Source organism: Neovison vison, chromosome 6 (assembly GCF_020171115.1).
Source record: "Neovison vison isolate M4711 chromosome 6, ASM_NN_V1, whole genome shotgun sequence".
NCBI lineage: Eukaryota > Metazoa > Chordata > Mammalia > Carnivora > Mustelidae > Neogale > Neogale vison.
The window spans coordinates 80,082,168-80,104,415 of NC_058096.1; positions in this window are offsets into that span (position 1 = coordinate 80,082,168).

The window sequence follows — 22,248 nt, forward strand, 5'->3', positions numbered from 1 at the left end:
GTTTTTATTTATTTATTTGACATAGAGCGACATAGTGAGCGAGGGAACACAAGCAGGGGGAGTGGAAGAGGAAGAAGCAAGCTTCCAGCTGAGCAGAGAGCCCAATGCAGGGCTTGATCCCAGAACCATGGGATTATGACCTGAGCCAAAGACAGATGTTCAATGACTGAGCCACCCAGGTGCCCCGACCTCTTTCCATTTCTTGAATATATTTACTTTGTTAACCTCTGAGATATCATGCTTTCCTGATTGTTCTCTACCCCCCTGACTACTCTTTTTCTTTCTTGTGCTCTTATCAGCCAACTTAAATATTGATTTCCTAAGGTTCTTAGTACAGGCTTACTCTTTAATCATGCTATAAACTTTCTCCGAGTGACTTAATCTGTTCCTAGGTTTTCAATTAATGCCTGCTCTCTGATGATGCTGAAGTCTACCTCTCCAGGTCAGATATACCCCCTTCAGCTAAAAACCTGTATGAGTGCCTCCTTGGCTTCTATGCTTAGACATCCCACCTCTAAGTCTTCATATTTCACATTCAAAGCTAAACCATAATTCTTTCATCTGGAAGGAAATGTCATCTGGAAATCTATGTTTTCCTTGTAGGCATACTTATTGTTACTCTCCAGTCATATTGGCAACCAGTATTTCCCCAAATGTGTCATACTCTTTTGCCCCTTCTTGTCTTTATCCATATCTTTGTCTTGCTTAGAATGCTCTTTCCCAATTTTGTCGACACCTACCTATTTTTCAAGACTTATGTCAAGCATCAAGATGACTGTTTACTCTTTACATTGTAACCCCACAGAATTTTATACCTGTTTCCATCACATTAAACGGAAGTTTTTCTCCCCCATTAGACTATGAACTCCCTGAAAAATAGGTGTCTATGCTTCTTTCATCTTTGTATCTTACTTTTTAAAATAGTGTCTAACAGGGGCGCCTGGGTGGCTCAGTGGGTTAAAGCCACTGCCTTCGGCTCAGGTCATGATCTTAAGGACCTGGGATTGAGCCCCACATCGGGCTCTCTGCTCCAGCAGGGAGCTTCCTTCCCCTCTCTCTCTGCCTGCCTCCCTGCCTACTTGTGATCTCTGTCTGTCAAACAAATAAATAAAACCTTTAAAAAAGTAGTGTCTATCATAAGTACTCAGTAAATATTCATAAACACCTTATAATTATTATTTTTGTGTTTAGCTTATTCTTAAAAAGCACTTAATGATACCAAAATTGTTAATATTTACGGAGAACTACTATGTCAGGCATCAGCTTTCTAAGAGGACTTTTAATGTTTCTGGCCTGCTGGCATCCATGTCCTTGTGTAATCCCCCCATTAACTCTGGGTTGGACTTCTTAACATGCTTTAATGAATAGAATACAACAAATGTGTTTGGTTCTCACTTCTCAGAGTAGGTTACAAAGAGAATGTGACTTCCATTGTGTTCATACTCTGTTGCTTCTCTCTGAGGAAGCAAGCTGCCATATTGTGAGCTCCTCTGTGGAAAGCCTCATGTGACAGGGAACTATAGGTACCCTCCAGCCAACAGGCAGAATGAACTAAGTTCTTCAGTTCCACAATCTGAGAGGAAGTGAATCTTGCCAACCACCACACGAGTGAACTTCCCCAGTAATTCTTCCCCAGTCAACCTTTACTCCAGCGCCGGCCAACACAGTGATTGCAGCCTTTGAATAGAATCTGAGCTAAAGGATCCTCATAACTTTATATATGGATTCCTCACCTGGAAACTGTGAGATGATAGTTGTTGTTTTAAGCTACTAAGTTTGGGTGTATTTTGCTATGCAACAATATGTAATTCAAACCCATTGTTTCAAGCAATTCACATTAATTAATTAATTAATTAATCCTTACAACACTACGCATTGGACACCATTTTAAACCCCATTTACAGATGAAGAAAACTGTACAGTTTTGGGTCTGGGGACAGTTTAGCTGCTCTCTGTTCATGTCTCAGAAGGGTATCATCAAGGTTTTGTCCAGGCTCCAATTCTAATTCTGGGTAATGAGAAGGTGCATATAAAATGCTTAACCTGATGACTGGGACATAATTAAGCTTTTAAATTAACATCAATATCATTATAATCATTACCATTTCTTCTGACTTCATTCTCATTTTACTCTAGATTCTTGTAGATCTATTTGATATAAGATTTCTTCTTGATGTCAGTAAGAATGCAGATATATTTGGGATATGAAGAAGAATAATCAAATAGTGAGTTTTATTTACTAATTGTGTGACCTCGAGTAAATCGCTTGGCTTTCTCATCTATAAAATGGAGATAGCAATATGCATTACATAGTTTCTTGGATAATTTATGTAAGAGAACAAATGTCAGTGATATAATTTATACTCAATAAATTAGTTTATTCATTTTGAAAGCTCAGAATATTCCAAGAACCTTGTAAACATACTTATAATAAAATCTTTATTAAATAATTCATTTGTCTATTATATCCAGAGTTTATGGAAATAAAACAGTTTGTAAAAGATGTATTATACAATTAAGGAGAGTGATTTGAAAGGAATAAGACAATGAGATGTTCTTAAGTAGGGCCTTCTTTTTTTTTTCATTCCAAGCAAGATCTGTAAATCTGAATAGGTACACAGAATTTTGTAGTTTCCATGTTTCTTAAGGATAACTTAAGTAAACTTTTGTATACTACTAAAAAAGATCACTTTCTGGGGTCCCTGGGTGGCTCAAGTTGGGTAAGCCTCAGACTCTTGATTTTGGCTCTGATCATGATTTCAGGATTGTGAGATTTGAACCTGTGTCAGGCTCTCTGTTGGGCATGGAGCTGCCGTGATTCTCTTTTTCTCTGCCCACCCCACACCCCATCTAAAAAAATTAAATTAATTAAAAATAATCACTTTCTCTAATAAATAATATATTTTCTCAACCATTTTCCCTGTAGATTTATATAGCAAATAAAAGATTTTCATTTTGTTCAAAATTAGCTTCTTTAGTTAATATTTGCCATGTCTATATCAGTTAGTTGCTATATTTTCAGTACATTCATTTTTATTTTTCATTGAGGTTTGTCATATTCCAGTCTTAAACATTCACATAGAAACTGTGGGCTAAAATGCTGAAATGTTCTGTAAATCATTACATGCTAATTAAATTCAGTATTATTAGACTCTTTTAGCTTCTTTTTTCCAGGAAGATATCTAAAGATAATTGATGGAAATGTTATATTTAGAGAAACATTTAGGCCTATCTGCATTATAAACACAAAAATAAACCAACTTGTAAGTTTCAGAACTAAGTGTGATTTTGTGAGGAAAATGCTCACTGATTTTTGGAAAGTTTGTAAATTTAGCTAAAAGCATTTTATTTCAGTAAAAAATGGGAATGTCTCAAATAGTCTTTTGTACTGTTGATGATGTTCTTTTATATTGAACAAATGATCATTTAAGAAGACAGGATTCTGGGTGCCTGGGTGGCTCAGTGGGTTAAGCTGCTGCCTTCGGCTCAGGTCATGATCTCGGGGTCCTGGGATCGAGTCCTGCATCGGGCTCTCTGCTTAGCAGGGAGCCTGCTCCCTCCTCTCTCTCTCTCTCTCTGCCTCTCTGCTTACTTGTGATTTCTGTCAAATAAATAAATAAAATCTTTTAAAAAAAAAAGAAGAAGACAGGATTCTATAGGCTGTTGAGTACACAGCATGGTGGGGGCCATTCTATGTGTTGGCTAAAAGCAGAGAGTCAGAGTGGTTCTGTGTGAACCTGCCACTTGGTACCTCAGTTTCCTCATCTAAATGGGGAGTACATTGTCACTTAAAAGGGTTCTGTGAGAAAACAATGATATCATCTGTATGGAGTGCTGAGGTTTAGTATATTATAAGTGCTCAAAGTTAATTTTTATTCCATTACTATAATTTATGATATCATCTTCATAGACAGTTTCTGAAATGCTAAACCATTGCTTTTCTAATGCCTCCCTAATGGCATTTCTTTGAAGAAAACCTGATAATATTTAGTCATTAAATTGAACTGTGGCTGCCAGTTCTCAATTCTGATGGGATTTCTCCATGTGCCAGGCCTCATTCTAGATGAGCATGAGGAAGGTCTTAGTTGGCCAGAAAAGGGATTATAAAGCTGTTTTCTTTTAAAAGTTAATGAATCAAAATCTTCCAAGATGATTCATGAAAAGTTTTAAAAAATACTGTGATATTCATTATGTAGAGGATACGATGGGATTAAATACAGTGACATTTATCCTCTTCTCCATCTTCTAGTTCTACTAGATGAACTATATTCAACTTAGACCAAACTCCTATTGTTCCAAAATGCTATGTGTTTTTAATAGCTTCTCTTCCACAAGAAAGGTTTCTGGCACCCCATAAAGTCTTGTAGTTATATTACATACCTCTGGGAATCACTCCTGGCTGTGCCTTCCACTTTTCCTTAGTCATATGTTTGCTCTGCTCTATGGTTCCAGAACTCTTCTTCTGTAACTATCCAGATTTTTTTTTTTTTTTTTTACTGGATAGGAGAGTTGTTCTGATTCTGGTTTTACCTTTGGATAATCTCTCTTTGAGTTTTTCATCTTGGTTTCTATGTTCTACAGCCCATGGAGCAGCATTATTCTACTCCATCCCTAGTCCTGGCCTCTAGAACCTTGGTTCTGGTAAATTACCTTAGCAGGTAATCTTACATGTCTAGAGATAAGGAGTTAGTAAGTGCCCTAATTCTTGAGTATTCCAGTATAGAGGCTTCCTGAAGAACTAAAAGTTCATGTTTGTTTTTAAGTAGAGAGGCCCAAGTTTTTTGTTTGTTTGTTTGTTTTAAAGATTTTATTTATTTATTTGACAGACAGAGATCACAAGTAGGCAGAGAGGCAGGCAGAGAGTGGGGGGGAAGCAGGCTCCCCGGCAAGGAGAGAGCCCTATGCAGGGCTTGATCCCAAGACCCTGAGATAATGACCCAAGCCGAAGGCAGAGGTCTAACCCACTGAGCCACTCAGTTGCCCTGAAAGACCCAAGGTTTTATGAATGAGGTCTTCTGGGTCAACTTAGCCCCCAACACCTGTTTACCAACCATGAGAAAATGAGATGATGCTGAAATTCTGGATACCTCTGATTGATGATAACAAGATTATAACAATTTCCATAAATGCCTCTAGTGAATACAACCACACTCTAAGACCTTGATTTGGAATTACACAGTTCTCTTGATATGATGAAACAAAATTTTGATATCCATCAAAATGGATATTTCTGAAGATCAGAAATTTCTGATTTCTGAAGATTAGACTTTTGAGAGTTAAAGAAATATCCAAAGACGATGCCCTTGTTCAGAGTTGATTTCCCCTGCCAAAACTTCTGAAGAATTTGTTCTGAATCATACAGTTCCCCTGACCCAGCCTTCTTGCATCTAAGAGTACTCATGGCTTACAGGTATACTTTTTAGAGAATTTTCCAGCCCAGTGATAGCTGATTTCCCCAGTCCTACATGGTCTACCTCATTTCTCTGCATATGCTTTTTGCCTGCAGTATTTCTTGTTATCCCCACCTTGCTCGTTCACTCATCTTTCTTCATTTCTGATGACATGTCTTCTGAGAAGCTTTCTCAAGGCTGGGCTAGATGTTTGTCTGTGCTTGCTGTTGAATCCAGTATTTCCTTTCATCAGAACATTCTTTTTTTTAAAAATTTAATTTCAAGTTAGTTAACATATAGTGTAATATTGGTTTCAGGAGTAGAATTTAATGATTCATCACTTACATATAACATCCATTGCTCATCCCAGCAAGTGGCATCTTTTTCCACCCATTTAGCCCATCCCCCTCTTCCCTCCTCTCCAGCAACTCTCAGTTTGTTCTCTTAACTATAGAGTCTCTTATGTTTTGCTTCCCTCTCTGATTTTATCTTATTTGATTTTCCCTTCCCTCCATGTTCATCTGTTTTGTTTCTTAAATTCCAAATGTGAGCGGAATTATATATTTATCTTTCTGACTGACTTATTTTGCTTAGCCTAATATACTCTAGTTCTATCCATGTTGTTGCAGTTGGCAAGATTTCATTCTTTTTGATGGCTGCTGAGTAATATTCCACTGTATGTATGTATGTATATACATATATACCACATCTTCTTTACCATTCATCAGTTAATAGATATTTGGGTTCTTTCCATAATTTGGCTATTGTTGATAATGCTGCTATAAACATTGGGGTGCATGTGCCCCTCCAAATCAGCACTTTTGTGTCATTTGGATAAATACCTAGTAGTACAGGTCATAGGGTAGTTTTATTTTCAACTTTTTGAGGAACCTCCATACTGTTTTCCAGAGTTTGCAACAGTTTGCAGTTGCCACCAACGGTAGAGCACTCATTTTTTTTTTTAATTTAATTTCTCTTCAGTGTAACAGAATTCATTGTTTATGCACCACACCCAGTGCTCCATGTAATACGTGTTCTCCATAATACTCACTACCAGGCTCCACCACCTTCCCACCCCCCGCCTCTTCAAAATCCTCAGATTGTTTTTCAGAGTGCATAGTCTCTCATGGTTCATCTCCCCCTCCAATTTCCCTCAACTCTCTTCTCCTCTCTAACTCCCCATGTCCTCCGTGTTATTTGTTATGCTCATTTTTATCTGCAAATCCTACCTGTTTGTCTGTCTCTCTCCCTGGAAGGCAGGGATTGTGTTTCATACTGCATAATATATAATAGATACCCAATAAATATTTAGTGAATAAATAAAGTAGAAATAAGTGTAGCACATTTGGGATAGAGTAAAGAGAGAGGTTTAATGAAGGATTTATTAAGGAGAGTGTTGGGAAATAAGGTTGAACAGAATAGGATGAAGCCAAATAATAATGACCTTGAAGCTAGGCACAAGAACTTGCTTTTCTTATTTCGGATCAGCAATTCTTCAAATGACTTCTAAAAAATTCTGGGACTACGAGAGACTCTTTGATAACTGATCTTCATAGTCAGACAAATTTCAGAAACTCTGCACAATATATCCTTTTATAGATTCATAATTCACAGATCTTACAGTAAAGGAACCAGTTTAATTTTGTTTAATCCAGGATAATTCTAACTTTCTTGAGTGGAAACTTTTTCATTGTTAAAATAGCAAGTACATTTTGAGGACTTGAACTCGGTGCAGTTCACTTTGAGAGATGTTGATTTGGTTACACAGGACCTGAAAGAATATAACTGAAGTGATATTCTATGAAGACACTCCTGGCAGATACAGAGTGGATGCAATGGCGAGAAAGAGAATGAGGTACAAAGATGTGCTCTGAATCATGCCTAACAAAGAAGATCAGCATTTTTTGGACTACTTCTTGCAATGGATAGCTTTTTAATATAAACTGGGGGAAGTTTTACTTTGATAAAACTACTTGTTTTTCCATGTTTTCTTGATTAGCAGTAATTCTCAGTTTAGAGTAATCTGATACGTAATAGTTATATAGGGAATCCAAAGTCTGTGAATACTAGATGAGCAACTAGACTCATATCTTTAATTTTAGAAGTACACCATCTGAAAATATATTGAGCATGATATTTGAAAATCAAACTAACATTGTTTAACAACGTTTGTCCTGCATTTTCCAATTTTGCAGACATCCTATGGAGTATTATACGTTCATATGTCTGACATGTTGGTAAATGGGAAGTGAGGAGGTCATATAGGGACAATAGCTATAGGTGAAAAGCTATTAGAAATTTTCCATAGTTTTTTTTTTAATGGCAAGTTTTGAATTGAATTTCAATACCTATCCTGAGTCTATCTGACATACTAGAATATTGGTTAAAAAAAAAAAATCTAAGAGTGTTGTGTTTCCCAAACATGTTCCACTAGAAATTCATGAAGTGTTACAATGCATACACACACACACACACACACACACACATACTCACACACATTTGGAAAATGCTGGTTAAACAGAATTGTTTGTTGCAGGAATTCTTTGGGCCTCCATATGATAAGGTACAAGTATATCTTCAAGAAGAGATTTTAATATGCAGGGTTTCTACAGATCATTTGACCATGGGATCTTTTAGATAAGAAATACCATTGGGGCGCCTGGGTGGCTCAGTTGGTTAAGCGTCTGCGTTCAACTCAGGTCATGATCCTGGAGTCCTGCATCGGGCTCCCTGCTCAGTGGGGGGTCTGCTTCTCCCTCATGCTTCCTTCCCCCCTCATGCTTGCTCTCTTTCAAATAAATAAATAAAATAGTAAAAAAAATACCATTGAGTGTCTGAGTGGGTCAGTCAGTTAAGTGTCTGCATTTAGCTTAGGTTATGATCCCAGGGTCTTGGGATCGAGTCTGGCATTGGGCTCCCTGATCAGCAGGAGCCTGCTTCTCCCTCTCCCTCCACCTGCCACTCCCTCTGCTTGTGCTCTCTCTATCAAATAAATAAAATAATAATAATAATAAAGAAATACCATTTACCTTCACTAGTATTTTGTAGAATATCAATGCTGCACTAGTATATAAACCTGCCATAGATGGTTAATAGAATTACTATACAATTACAATAGAGGACAGCTTCAGTACCAGGTTCCCCTGCATAGTATCTGGCTCTATGGCCCAAAGCTGTGTGATGTCGGGCAAGTTGCTTAATCTTTTGCTAGTCATTTTCTTCCTATATAAAATTGCTACAATAATTCTATAAATCCTTATGTTATAGAATTGTTGTTAGGATTAAATAAGATAAAGTAAACAGAGTGCTTAGCTTGGTACCTTGTATACTACAACTGCTGGCACATACTCTCTCTTACAGTAATACTGTTACTATCACAACTTGCATCTACTATTTGACTTTAGCAGTACCAGTGTTTGTCATTACCCCTCTAGAGTTTTCCTGCCATGTGCTGCAACTTTCAAACAGTCTATTGTTATGTACTGATACAGAGCACTATGGTAAAATCAGCTTTAATGTTAAATGAGATAACATTTTATCCTATAATTTCAAAATACTATGTTTCAGTAAATTTGAAGTATTTCTCACTTAATTGTGGTACATAGTAGCTGAACTTACAATTGTAGTCCTCTGAAATCCATGAAACAGAGAAAGAATTTCCCTTCTCATGAAAAGATGACAAGAATATTTCTTAAACTTATTTCCTGAAATTTATCATTGTAAAATAACAAAGAGAACTATACATTTCTAGAATAGCTAGAAAAAAAATCTTGTTATTTATACTGTTGATGTCAGAATGCCAGGGAACAAAAATATAGTCTTCCTGTGATATACACCTCAAGGAATTGAAGAAAATCTTACCATTGTACAGATCTTAATACTAATATCAATAGTAGAGTATAAAAGTTTATACTTTTCAAAACTTTTTAACTTTAATGATCTCCTCTGGTCAAATATATTCTTGCCCTGGTAACCCTAGATTTGGAAACTGTATATGGATTTATTCTGAAAATCCATGCATGTAAGGAAGGTCAAAATGTAGCAGAAATTTGTGTAGGTTATAGCTTTGTTTTTTTTGAATCTTATTAAATCCTTCAGCATCCAGTGCACAATATTTAAGTATCTATTGTTTAAATTAGAAGGAAATGCAAATTAAAGAAGTTTAAAAAAATTTTTCTTAAGGATTTATTCATTTGAGAGAGGGTGAGAAAGCATACATGGAGGGAGAAGGAGAGGGAGAAGCAGTCTCCCTGCTGAGCAGGGATCCTGATGCGGGGCTCTATCCCAGGACCCTGAGATCATAACCTGAGCTGAAGGCAGATGCTTAATTGACTGAGCCACTCAGGGATCCCCAAATTAAGGCAGTTTAAGAGAGCACTATTACCCCTCAAACCTAGATGACCAAAATTAAAACTCTTAAGTGAAAGATAAAGAGCAATTAAAAAATATAGCTAAAAAATTACAGGTGAATTACTTATCTTTTATCTTGTACAAATGACTGAAACCTGAGTGTAATTTTGTTCTTGTTTTCTGTCCTTTATGTGACATTGGTGTTATTCAACGTGAGAATATTCATTTTCTTTGGAATCACAGTAGCAACAAACTGGGTCAGGAAGGAATGCCTGCCAAGGCCCATCTACCGACCTGTCCTTGGCAAGCCCTTAGACCTCTCTGAAACCTAGTTTCTTCACCTGCAAAATAGGCCAAATAATATTAACTCTACATTGTGTACAGTATTATTGTGAGGATAAAAAAATCAAATTAGTGTAGGTGAAACAGAAGTGAAAGCCACAGATCAAAATATAAATGTTAAGGATTATTGTGGATCATAAACCATTCGAATATTATTCTTGGCTCTCAGATCTTTGCAAGGCTGGCTCCTCATTTGCTAGCTTTTAACTTAGATGTCATCTCTTCAGAAAGGGCTACCCTGACCAGTTAATCCAAAGTAGAAATCCACAACCTCTACAGGTCACTCTTTGCCCGGCTTCCCTTTTCATACCACTTGTGATTAGCTGAAATTTGCCTGCTTATGGTTTATGTGTTATTTTCTGCTTTCCTATCCTGTAGTGTGAGCTCCATGTGGCTGGGAATGCTGTTTGTTGTATTCATTGCTGACCCCCTAATGAACGGAACATGTACAACAGAGGAATGTGCTATTTAGAATCACTCCTGTCTCTAGGTACATCTGGTCAAATGGATTTAGGTCTTAGAGATGTGTCAAGCTGAACATTTTCACAGAACTTTCTGTGTGCTTGGCAACAAAAGGTTTCAGAAAGTACCACAGGCATCCTCCCAGCCTGAAGATGAACCATCCCAAAGGGAATTGTTTTTCTGTGGAGTCATTTTCACCTCAGGAAAGGTCCCTTTATTCAAAATGCTGTGCAGAATTCATCTATCTCCAGAACACCATCAGAGAGTTATTTTTTGGTTCTCCCTTTTAGACTCCTTTGTTGGTATTACTCTCTTCAGAGCCAGCCAGGAATTATGATCGTGAAGCTGCTAAGTCATTCTGGCCTTCCCAGATGGTGCAAACGTACTTCACATATTGGTTAACAAGGTAGGCGGTTTATTCCTATCAAATAAAGAACCCCAAAGTTTGTGTGACTGGAGAAATAGAATACCCATGCCTTACAAAACTAGTGAATGAACCCCAGATCTTTACAATCCCTTATAAACTCTTAAATCATCTAGTCTCCTGTTAGTCTCTCTGGCTTTGTCTGCCACATCTCTCATCACTCCTTTAACTCCAGCCATGCTTGGCCTCCTTGCTCTTCCTACAAGCCTCTAAAATCTCCCCTCCCCCAAATATCCACAAGGCTTACTCCTGTATAGCCCTCAGGTGTTTGTTCAAATGTCACCTTAGAGATGCCCTCCTGTCCACCTCTTTTAAAATCACAAAACCTGTTCTCCACTCCTTATCACCTTCCCTGCTGCTTCGTTTTTTCCGTACTTATCTCATCTGTTTGGTTTATGTATCTGTTTATTTTGTTTCTTCTCCTCATAGTCTAAGTTCTATAAAGGCAGGAATTTTTGTATGTTCACTGCTGTGTACTGTCTAGCGCATGGCAAGCAATCGATAAATATTTACTGAATTAATGAATGAAAGAAGAAATTAATATGCAGAAGAGAGCATAATTTGAATAACTAAAGCTCAAACAATTCATTAAAATTAATTATATACAGTCCTCCAACACTTGAAGCTGAGTGTTAATTAGATTGCTGCAAGGAACAAAAACTGCAGGGTCACTCCAGGACACGGGACTTTATTTTAAAGGTTTTAGGGAAATTAAGAAAGTAAGGAAATGGAACATCATTCAGACCAGCATTTAGGGTGTAGTCGCTGACCTAGTGCTATGGTTCTTGAACTTTATGGTTCATCAGAATCATCTGGGGTGCTTATTAAAAACACAGTTTGCTGGGCACCTGGGTGGCTCAGTGGGTTAAGCCTCTGCTTTCAGTTCAGGTCATGATCTCAGGGTCCTGGGATCGAGGCCCGCATCGGGCTCTCTACTCAGTGGGAAGCCTGCTTCTCCCTCTCTGCCTGCCTCTCTGCCTACTTGTGATCTCTCTCTCTGTTTCAAATAAATAAATAAATAAAATCTTTAAAAAAACAAAACCAAAAACACATTTTGCTGGACCCCACTGAGTAAATCTGTGAGGGCCCTGAGAATTTGTACTTCTAACCAGTTCTCAAGTGATTCTGATTCTGCTAGACTAGGTGTGCACTTTAAGCACCCTGGTCTTGTAACATAAAAGTCATTGTGTTGACCGCAGGGCAGTCTAGGACTAGTGACTTGGTTCTTTCATCTTTGCTTCCTATATTCTTAATTCATTTTATTCTGATACCAGTTCTTATTTGGATCTTAAGTCCTTGGCTTATGCAAGAGAATCTAGTGCCTCCACACTTCTGCTTTTTCTGTTTCCCTTTGCATTTATACCTGTCAGCTGTGTCTGTTTCTCTCATTTAAATTCTCCCCGAGATATTCTAGTCACTCTTGAGTAGAGAGTAACCCACTGGGATCAGCTCTCATAATAAACACCTCACAGTCCACTTTGGTCCTGCAAAGATCCTGGACTACAAGCAAGGCCATGTGGAACAAGCCATAATCACCTATGTGTGACACATCTCGTCAGCTTTGTTCAGAAGAGGTCTGTGAGCATGAAGACATGAGGGTTTTCAGAAGAGTGCTCTGTACATGATAGGCAGCTAGCATGGAGTAACTACTTGAAAGTGATGAAGGATATTTTGAAAGAGTGCAGAAGAGAATGCCTTATTTTAATGCCATGTAAACCATAAATTTGCCTAGTTATACTGGACAAATTTTTTGCTTGTCTCTGGACCTCAATTTCTCCAGGGATAAAGTAAGAGAATTTGATGTGATAGCTGCCAAGATCCTTTCCAGATACAGTGCTTTGATTTGATTAATCTTAATTTGCTAGTGTGTGTACATAGACACGTGACTAGATCATTCTCAGTCTCCAGGGTGTTAGGACCCAATCTATTTTGCTTGGACTTTATATTCTCTTTTCTTCTGTTTTTGAGTTTTTGTTGTTGTTGATGTATTGTTTTGTTTTGTTTTTAGAGACTAGATATGGAAACAACTTGTCTGCTAAGCAGTTCTGCCACTTACCAGTCATTTGATAAATTTGCCTTGGTAAATTTCTCTGTCTGAGCCCCAATTTCCTTATCCATATAATTTGGATTATGGTGTTATAATATGGATTATATATATACTTTTATTTATAGAAGTATATATAATATATATAATACTTTTATTTATAATATATTACATAATAAAATATAAATAAAAGTAAATATACTATATAATAAAATATAAATGAAATGTATACTTTATGTATAATATATTATGTAATAATATATATAATTATATAATATGGATTATATAACACTATATGGATTATAGTGTTGTGGGATTAAATGAGTTCTTATGTGCAAAAATACTTATAATAGTTGGGGATGGAGGAACATAGGTGGTTCAGTCAGTTAAGCAACTTACCTTTGATTTCGACTCATGATCTCGGCTCAGGTCATGATCTCAGAGTCCTGAGGTTGAGCTCTGCCTCGAACTCAGTGGGGAGTCGGCTTGGGGTTCTCTCTCCTTTCTCTGCTCCTCCCCCACCCCTTGCTCTCTCTCTCTAAAATAAATAAATAAATCTTTTAAGAAAGTAATTGGGGATGAAATGGTTTAATACATGCTCAAGTATTTAGTGAAGTATCTGGCACACAGAAGAGACTATACAAATGCTCTTACACTTATTTTCATATACAATGGTCCCCACTTACCTGTGGTTTTGTTTTCTGCAGTTTCAGTTACCAGCAGTCAAAAATGATCTGGAAGCATATGTTCCTCCTGATGAATCAGATCATCAGAAGGTCAGTAGTAACCTAATGCTCCATCACACTGCCGGCATCATTCACCTCTCTTTATCTCATCACATCAGCATTTTATAGCTTACATCATCACAAGAAGGGTGAGTGCAGAACAGTTAACATATTTTGAGAGAGAGAGAGACCCTAGTCACATAACTTTAATTATACTGTGTTGTTGTAATTGTTCTATTTTTGTCAGTAGTTATTGCTGTTCATCTCTCATTATACCTAATTTATAAATCAAGCTTTATCACAGGTATGTGTGCATAGGAAAAAAATATAGTATATATAGGGTTTGGTACTATCTGCAGTTTCAGATGTCTGCTGGGGTCTTGGAATATATTCTCTGTAGATAAAAGGGGACTACTGTATTTTCTTTTTTTTTTTATCCGTATTTAATATTTTGTCTGTTTTAATACATATGACTATACTGTACACAGGATTTTTCCTTAAAATTTTGCTTCAAATATGAAGTTATCAGAAATTTCTATAGTAAAATGCTGTCGTAGTGAGAAAATTTCCAAGTGTTTTATAAATACTTATATTCTTTTTAAAAAATTTTGATTAGCCAACATATAGTACATCATTAGTTTTTGATGTAGTGTTCATTAGTTGCTTATAACAGCCAGTGCTCATCACATCATGTGACCTCCTTAATGCTATATTCTTAAATAAATTTTTTTTAATATATTGAGAAAGCCCATGCGTGCACTTGTGGGAGCTGGAAGTGTGGAAGGAGGGGCAGAGGGTGTGGAAGAGAGGGAATCTTAAGCAGACTCCAAGCCCAGCATGGGTTCTGGACTTTATTTCATGAACCTGAGATCATGACCTGAGCTGAAAGAGTTGGATGCTTAACCAACTGTGTCGCTTAGGCACCTCAGTACCTGTATTCTTTTAAAAGATATTTCTGGAAGCAAAGAGACATGTAAAGACATACTGTTCTGTAAAAGACAAAACTGTGAAACATATCAATAATCATCGCCAAAGGCTAGGGAGGAGAGGAAGAGACCAACCACAAAGTGGCACAAGAGAAATTTGAGGGTGATAACCATAGTCTCTATCTTGGCTGTAGTCTTGGTTACATGACTGAATATGTTTGTCAAAGCTCATATATAAAGGAAGGAATCAATTTTACTGTATTTATGTTGTAGCTAAATAAACCAGACATTTATTTTAAAAAATGCTTCTTTTGATCTGGGAGATTTTGTAGAACATGCAGCTGTGTATAATTCTAATCCTGCAAATTGATTTCCTCAACTTGAATTCATTTTTATTTCCAGTGTTTGAAATGTAACATAAAACGTCAGTAGAAGCACTACCAGAGCTGCCACCATCTTTGCAGTACCGGCAGCCCTTCCCCACATTTGGTTAGATAGTCTGTGGCACTTTCTTATCAAAGAATTCCAGCTTCCCTTGCGCCGCTGTCTTAAATGCCATCCCTGCTCCACCTGTCTGCTCCTACTCATTTCTCCTCTGGAGCTTTAGGCTTCCCCTCACCCAGAAGGGCCTATTTGATATTTGTTGATGCTATTTTGTACAGGTCATTTTTTAAATTGTAGCTGCTAGTATTCTGAAAAAAATTCTTTTATGAGTATCTTATATTCATTAACTTAGACAAATTATATATTTTTTAGATATTTTTGTTGCCCATTTAAAAAATCATATTAAAGAAGCTCCTACTTGCTATTTTTAAATTATTAAAACAGATGTCCGATTTTATGAAACTTTTTTCCTGCATTGAGATCACATTTTTTTCTCTTCATTTTGTTAATGTGGTGAATTATGCTATTTTTTAAGTGTTAAAACAGCCCCGATTATTATGACCTTAATTATTATATTTTATTTATTTTGTGTTTATTGAATATGATTAGTTAATATCTTTTTTAGGATTTTTGTGTGTATGTGCATGGGCGGGGTTGGACAATCTTCCTTAAGTTCTTGGAAAAATTCACCAGGGAAGTCACCTTGGCCTGGAGTTTTCTTTAGGAGGTTTTTAATTATGGATTAATTTCCTTCACAATCACAAGACTATTGGTAAGCGTTCATTACATTTGTGTCCATACCACGTAAATTTTCAATATTTTATCAGTGTAAAGTTGCTTATAACATGCTCATATATATTTTCAATGTTTGTAGGATCTATAGTGATGTTCCTTGGGTGGTACGTGTTGTCTCTAGTTTTTCCCGATTATTCTTCCAAGAGTTTTACATAACAGGTTACTCTTTTCAAAGAATCAGTTGTGGCTTTAAGTGTATATTTGTTTATTTTATTAATTTCTGCTCTTCCATTCTTCTACTTTCGTTGAGTTTATATTGTTTTTCTTTTTCTTACTTCTTGAGATGTATACTTGATTCATTAATTTTTAACCCTTCCTTTCTGATTTTGCATTTAAATTAAAAGCTGTAAATATCCTTTAACGTTTCTTTATGTACATCACAAAAATTTGGATATTTCATTTTTTGTTATAATTTTATTATAATTTAGATTTAAAACTTCTCTAATTTTTACTATAATTCATTATTTGACACATGAGTTATTTAGTACTTTTAAATTTCCAAATATAGAGATATTTGCAAGTTGTCTTTTTATTATTGATTTCTATGGTTTAGCTTCACTAAATTTCAATCACTTGAAATTTAGTGAGGGAATCTTAAGCGATTTTAATCACTTGAAATTGCTTTTTACCCAATATATGCTCATTTTTTTTTGTATAAGTGAAATAGTTGAAATAATTGGCTTGTCTGGGATTTAAAATCTGGTATCCACTGATTTCCAAGAAGCCCACAGATAAGAATCAGGAAATTTGTGAGCTTAAATAGGCAAAAAAACCCCCCACATCTTTATTTTTATTGACCTCTAACTAAAATTTAATGTTTCCTTCAATATTGAATTAGCAATTCAGAATTGACTACCAATATAGATATTTTCAAATCACAAAACAACCGTTGGAAATACCTTAAATATTTTTCTCCTCACTATATTAAGATATGGTAGTTATTAGACTAGGTCATCTTGTATAATGCATTAATAAGGTCATCTTGTATAATGCATTAATAAGAAAACACATGTGTTATTGTACCATAGGTTTTTTTTAACATTTTAATATTTGAATTTTAATATAATTGGTTTCCTTTGTATTCCTAAACATTGTGTTTTATGCATTTAATAACATTACTCTGAAAAGAATCCACGGCATCACCAGACTGCCGAAGGGTCTCATGGCACATACATGTGCACACGCACATAGGTACCCACACACACAAGGTTAAGAATGCTATTGCAACAGGACAGAAGGCAGAGTGTATGGATCCAGAAGCAGGGAGTTGAGCTTATTTGGCACTGAAGAGGATTTTGTGCTATTGCTTCTAATTTTCTGCATGATAAAATGTCAAGGTCATCAAGATAGAGTGGGAAAGGAGGGAGGAGATAATGGAAATTTGAGTATAGAAAAGAAGGTGTGAATTAGTTTTCCAAGAGAAGAAGGAAGTTAATTTACTAGGAGAATGCAGTTAGATTGCAGGGTAGTGCTGACTTCAAGGGAGACCACAATTGTGTATCTTTAACCTGCTCTGTTCAACTGCACAGAACAGAACAGTATTCAACTCTTTACAAACGCTCAGCACTGCAGAGGGAAGCAAGAGTTGAATTAAAAAGAATTAAGATTTTTCCAAAAAAGAAGGATGAAGGGAGAAAGGAGCAAGGAAAATGAATGACCCATATAAAAGAATGATACCAGAGATGGATTCCTGATACCCAGTGGGATAAAGAGAGAAGTGATAACATAAAGGAGTTTATAGTCAGTTGTAAATAAAGTCAGTGGATAGAAGGTTTTTACAAGGTGGATGAATTTGTAGAGTGAAGGATGCTGCAGTAAACTAAAGAGAGAGGAGGTAGGTTCAAGAGAGAGAATGAAAAAAAGTTCTTAAATACACTAACAGAAATTATAGTTTAAAGTAGTGAGAAGCAAGTGAATATTTTAAGGTTTGTAAGCTTACAACTGAAATTTTGACATTAAAATCATTGCCCTCTTTTCCTGACTGTCTGATTCCAAAGTTTCAATGCCGAACCCTCCACGCATCATCTTCTCTGTCTCTGATTTTGCTGAATAGAGGAAATTGGTTTCCCTCTCAGTATTCCTGAGACGGAAGCTGTTATGGACTAGCAATTTGCAAATTAGTAAGACAATGGCCTAGTGTTAGTATTTATTTTGTGTTTGCTCTGTACTCTGTACTATTAGGCAGTTTTTGTGAGTCTTTCACACAAAATCCTAGGACATGTAGGTGAATAAACTGAAGCTTGAAGAAGGAAATTAACAGGATTAATGTAAAACAGGTATACGTAATGGAGCTAGAATTTTAAAAAAAGTGTTTGACTATAAACTGTTGATTTTTCCATGCTGTTACCTTGTTCAGGACCCTGTTTTACCACCTTTTGTAGGAGATATTTATACATGCTTCCCAGGAGAGATCCATTCTTGCTCTTAAATGACATTGGAACATAAATCTTACTTAATTTTGCCATAGTTTATTAAATTAGTTGAACCTTAATTTTTTTCTCTTTTTGTCTATCTTCCTCACGCCAGCAATCTGTTTTGAGACTATATAAATAAAATGTGCCCCCAAGACCTTCTGCTTAAGAGTATTCAAATTTATGTGTCTTCCTTCTTCTCTCTTACATTATATTATTCTCAGTGTTATAATTTCTGTAAATTGTGATTCAAGTTGTTCCTATACAATGTCAGAATGACCGATTTGTTATGTAATTCATGGAGGGAAAATCAAATTATCTGTTAAATAATATGTATATCTAGCATGCTGTAGATTGACTAAATTTTTATACTGTAATTGGGTTAGTTTTGTGCTGCCTAGATTTAACCCATGTATTATGAAGAAAAAACACTTTAATATAAGACTCCTGGTTCAGCTGAACATACTCATTCATTCCTCTACGTACCCACCCTACACTAACTCCAAAGTATTGAAAGGATGTGGTATAAGAAGTAGCATTGTTTCTAAAATTTCTCTTAGCTGTGGGATGTCCTTAGGCATCATTAGATTTTTTTTGAAAATACTATTTATTTATTAATTTATTTATTTGAGAAAGAGAGAGAGAGAGAGGAGGGGCAGAGGGAGAAGGAGAAAAACTCAAAGCAGACCCCATGCTGAGTTTGGAGCCTGATGTGGGGCTTAATCTCACGACCCTGAGATCATGACCTGAGCTGAAATCAAGGGTCAGTTGCTTAACTGACTGAGACAGACAGGTGCCAACTTCAGGAGATTAAAAAAAAAAGTGATGAGGGAGTCAGCTATAGTCTTCTGATCTACCAGCTGAGCTATTGAAGGGACTGAAGAAATCAGAGAGGGAGATAAACCATGAGAGGCTCTTGACTATAGGAACAAAACTAAGGGTTGCTGGAGGGGAGGTGGAGGTGGGGTGGGGTAACTGGGTGATGGGCATTAAGGAGGACACGTGATATGTTGAGCACTGGGGTTATACAACACTGATGAATTACAGAACTCTACATCTGAAACTAAAGATGTATGATATATTGGCTAGTTGAATTTAAATTTAAAAAAATTGTGATGGGGACCCACTCCTATATATTTTAACTTAGTGGTTCCTAGGTGGAGGTGCATTACCTTTGTGGCAGTAGGGAAAGACACCCTCCCCTTCTTCCCCCACCCCGAGGATGCTGTTGCTTAGAGGCATGATTTATCTATCAGAAGTCATACTAGGGCAAACAGTCCCAAACCTCTTTACCTCTTTGTTTAGACATTTGTGCAGGGCCCCAATAAGCAACCCTGGGTCTTAGCATCTTGAAAATGTTCTTTCTCTGTCATTGTTAGGGATGCCATTGTATTAAATGCTCTCCTTAAGTGAATATTGGCTGTAGGCCTCTGCCTCTCTGACTATTATGTCCATTTGTATTGGGAAAACTAGACCTTCTGAATTATTTTTCCATGAAATATATTCTAATGCTCTATAGAATTATCTCCCTTCCATCACCTGTGTTTATGATGCCAAGTAATAAAACAAAGTAAATATATTATCTACATATACCATTTATCTGTTCCTAAGTTCCAGGTTTACCTAAAGTTTTCAATAGTGAGTAAAATTAATAGCTTTAATTTTAAAACTAATAATTACAAATTTAGTAAATTTATTGCCTATTCTGAACTGACCACTATTTACTGGGTTCTGCTAGGATGATACTCTGTGGTACATACAAATATAAGGGTATGAAAAAAATTCTTGCCTGGCAAAATTAGCATTTAGGACTAGAAAAGCCTGTGATTATAAAGTTAAACTTCAATTTTTTTTTTAATTTTTGGAATTTGCCAAGCTGTTTCTAGAAGGGATGGTATAAATTTGTCAAATCTCAGAAACAAATAATGCCAGAAAGAGCAAAATAGAATTGATCAGGGAGGAATTATCTAGGACATAGGATAAAAATGGCTTTGAATTCTTAAGGAAAAAAACTCAAGGACACTTACTTTTTAGAGACTTTGACTATTCTGAAGTTACTCTATCCATGACAAAGGTAATGATTTTGAAAAGTAAATGCAACACCTCAGAATAGCTCTCCTTTAAAAAAGATCTAAATGTAATTTTCCTATTCAGGAAGTAGAGATGGATTTTGCACTTTAAAAAATGAAATCAGAATTCTAAAGAGAAAGAACAAAGTAGAGACAAAAGCATATAAAATAGTTCAGTAACTATGATGAAAGTTACTAGGATGATCTCAGGTCATAATTAAAAGTAAATCTATACCTGAAACAGAGTCTAAGGTTTTAACAACAAACTAGCCATAAGTAGACATTATTTTTCTTGCAAGTTTCATATTGGTTATCATTTTTCTACTTTATAAAATCTTGATGTGCATTTTTCTGGTGATAATTGGAAGATTACTCCTATTGTACACCCAATTATCCAACTAAAAAAATTTTTAAAATGTCTAATATCATGCCCATTATATTTATATAATGCTACCTACCATTCCTTTACTTACTTATGCTTTTAAAAAGATTAAAATATTTAAATTAATGTTGTTTTCTATGAAAATTTTCATGTAAGAAAACAATATTCATACTTATTTTTGTCAAATGTTAGAATTGTCCCCAGATTAATGGTGAGATTACAAAGAATGAGCTAGATTTCTAATGCCACAGTTGTGTTGTCTTACGGAGGCTGGCAAATGAACAAGCGTCTATTTCAAGATGATTTAAAATTCAAAACCAAATGTGCAATTTGAAAAGCAGCCATGATTATTTCAGTGAATATTACTGTTTACTATATACCAGGCTCTAGGAATGTCAACACAAAGCAGGATATCACCAGTGGGGGGGAGTTTTTGCTCATTAATGTGTTTCTCAAATGTCAGATAATGATTATCTCAAAACTCGAATCACAGAGGTCTCTGTGGGGCAGATGAATCATCATTTCATTATGAAAGTTATTTAAATCCTTAAAATAACAAAATATGTTATTTTCTCCTACATCAGTAACACGTTCTACTGGTTATTTATAAGACCATTTTGTTTAAAAGTAAAACACAGATATAGAAACTCTTCAAAAACAGATGGATAGTTTATTGATGTATTTAAGGCAAGCACTGTGTAATCTGTAGCAAGTCAAGGAATGGAACTTTGTCAGCTTCCCCAGAAGTTCCCTCATGTATGCAGTCCCTCAAAAGTGATTGCAACTTTACTAGTCAAATGTCCTGAGTCTTTTACTACATACTGTGTAAGTGGGAGTTTGGGGGAAATAAAATGAAAAAACTATAAATTAAAAAAGACTTTGAAAACATTTATCCCAACTCCTAAAATGACCACTTCCTTCTTTTCTTTGTAGTTTTCTTACCCAAGTGTGAATTCCTAAAAGGTATAGTTTAGTCTTGCCTCTTTAAAATTTTATTTGAAATGTCTTTAAAGTCTCTTTTAACTTGCAGTTTTTTCATTTTGTGTCCTCCCAACTCCCACTTACATCGTAGGTAGTAAAAAAAAAAAACTCAGGATATTTGACAGTAAATTTTCCGCTATCAGGATTTGGCTGATATCCTTTTCATGGTCAACATCATCCTATACCTCTGTCCTTGTAAAATGGTAACTGGTACCTGGAGTTCAATCCATTGACTGAGCTCAGATTGAATCCCTTTGGCAAGACTTTAGGTCCTGGTGTGTTCCTTCTTCAAAAGGCATGTAATGTCAACTTTAGTCTTTTTTTAGACTTAGAAGGTGCTCAATGCTCCATGATCAAGTGGGCTCCTGAGTCCTTTTGTCATGACCTTACAAATTTTTGATAACTTCTTCACTCTATGGTTGGACAAGCTTTCCAGGCTCATCATTCACATTTTAATGTGAAATTTATCTCCCTGTGATTTTTGAAGGGGTCGTTGCTCAAATAGCTTTTCTCCTTTCACAGTGTTCTCTCATCTCTTATTTTTGCGTAGTTTTCCAAAGGAT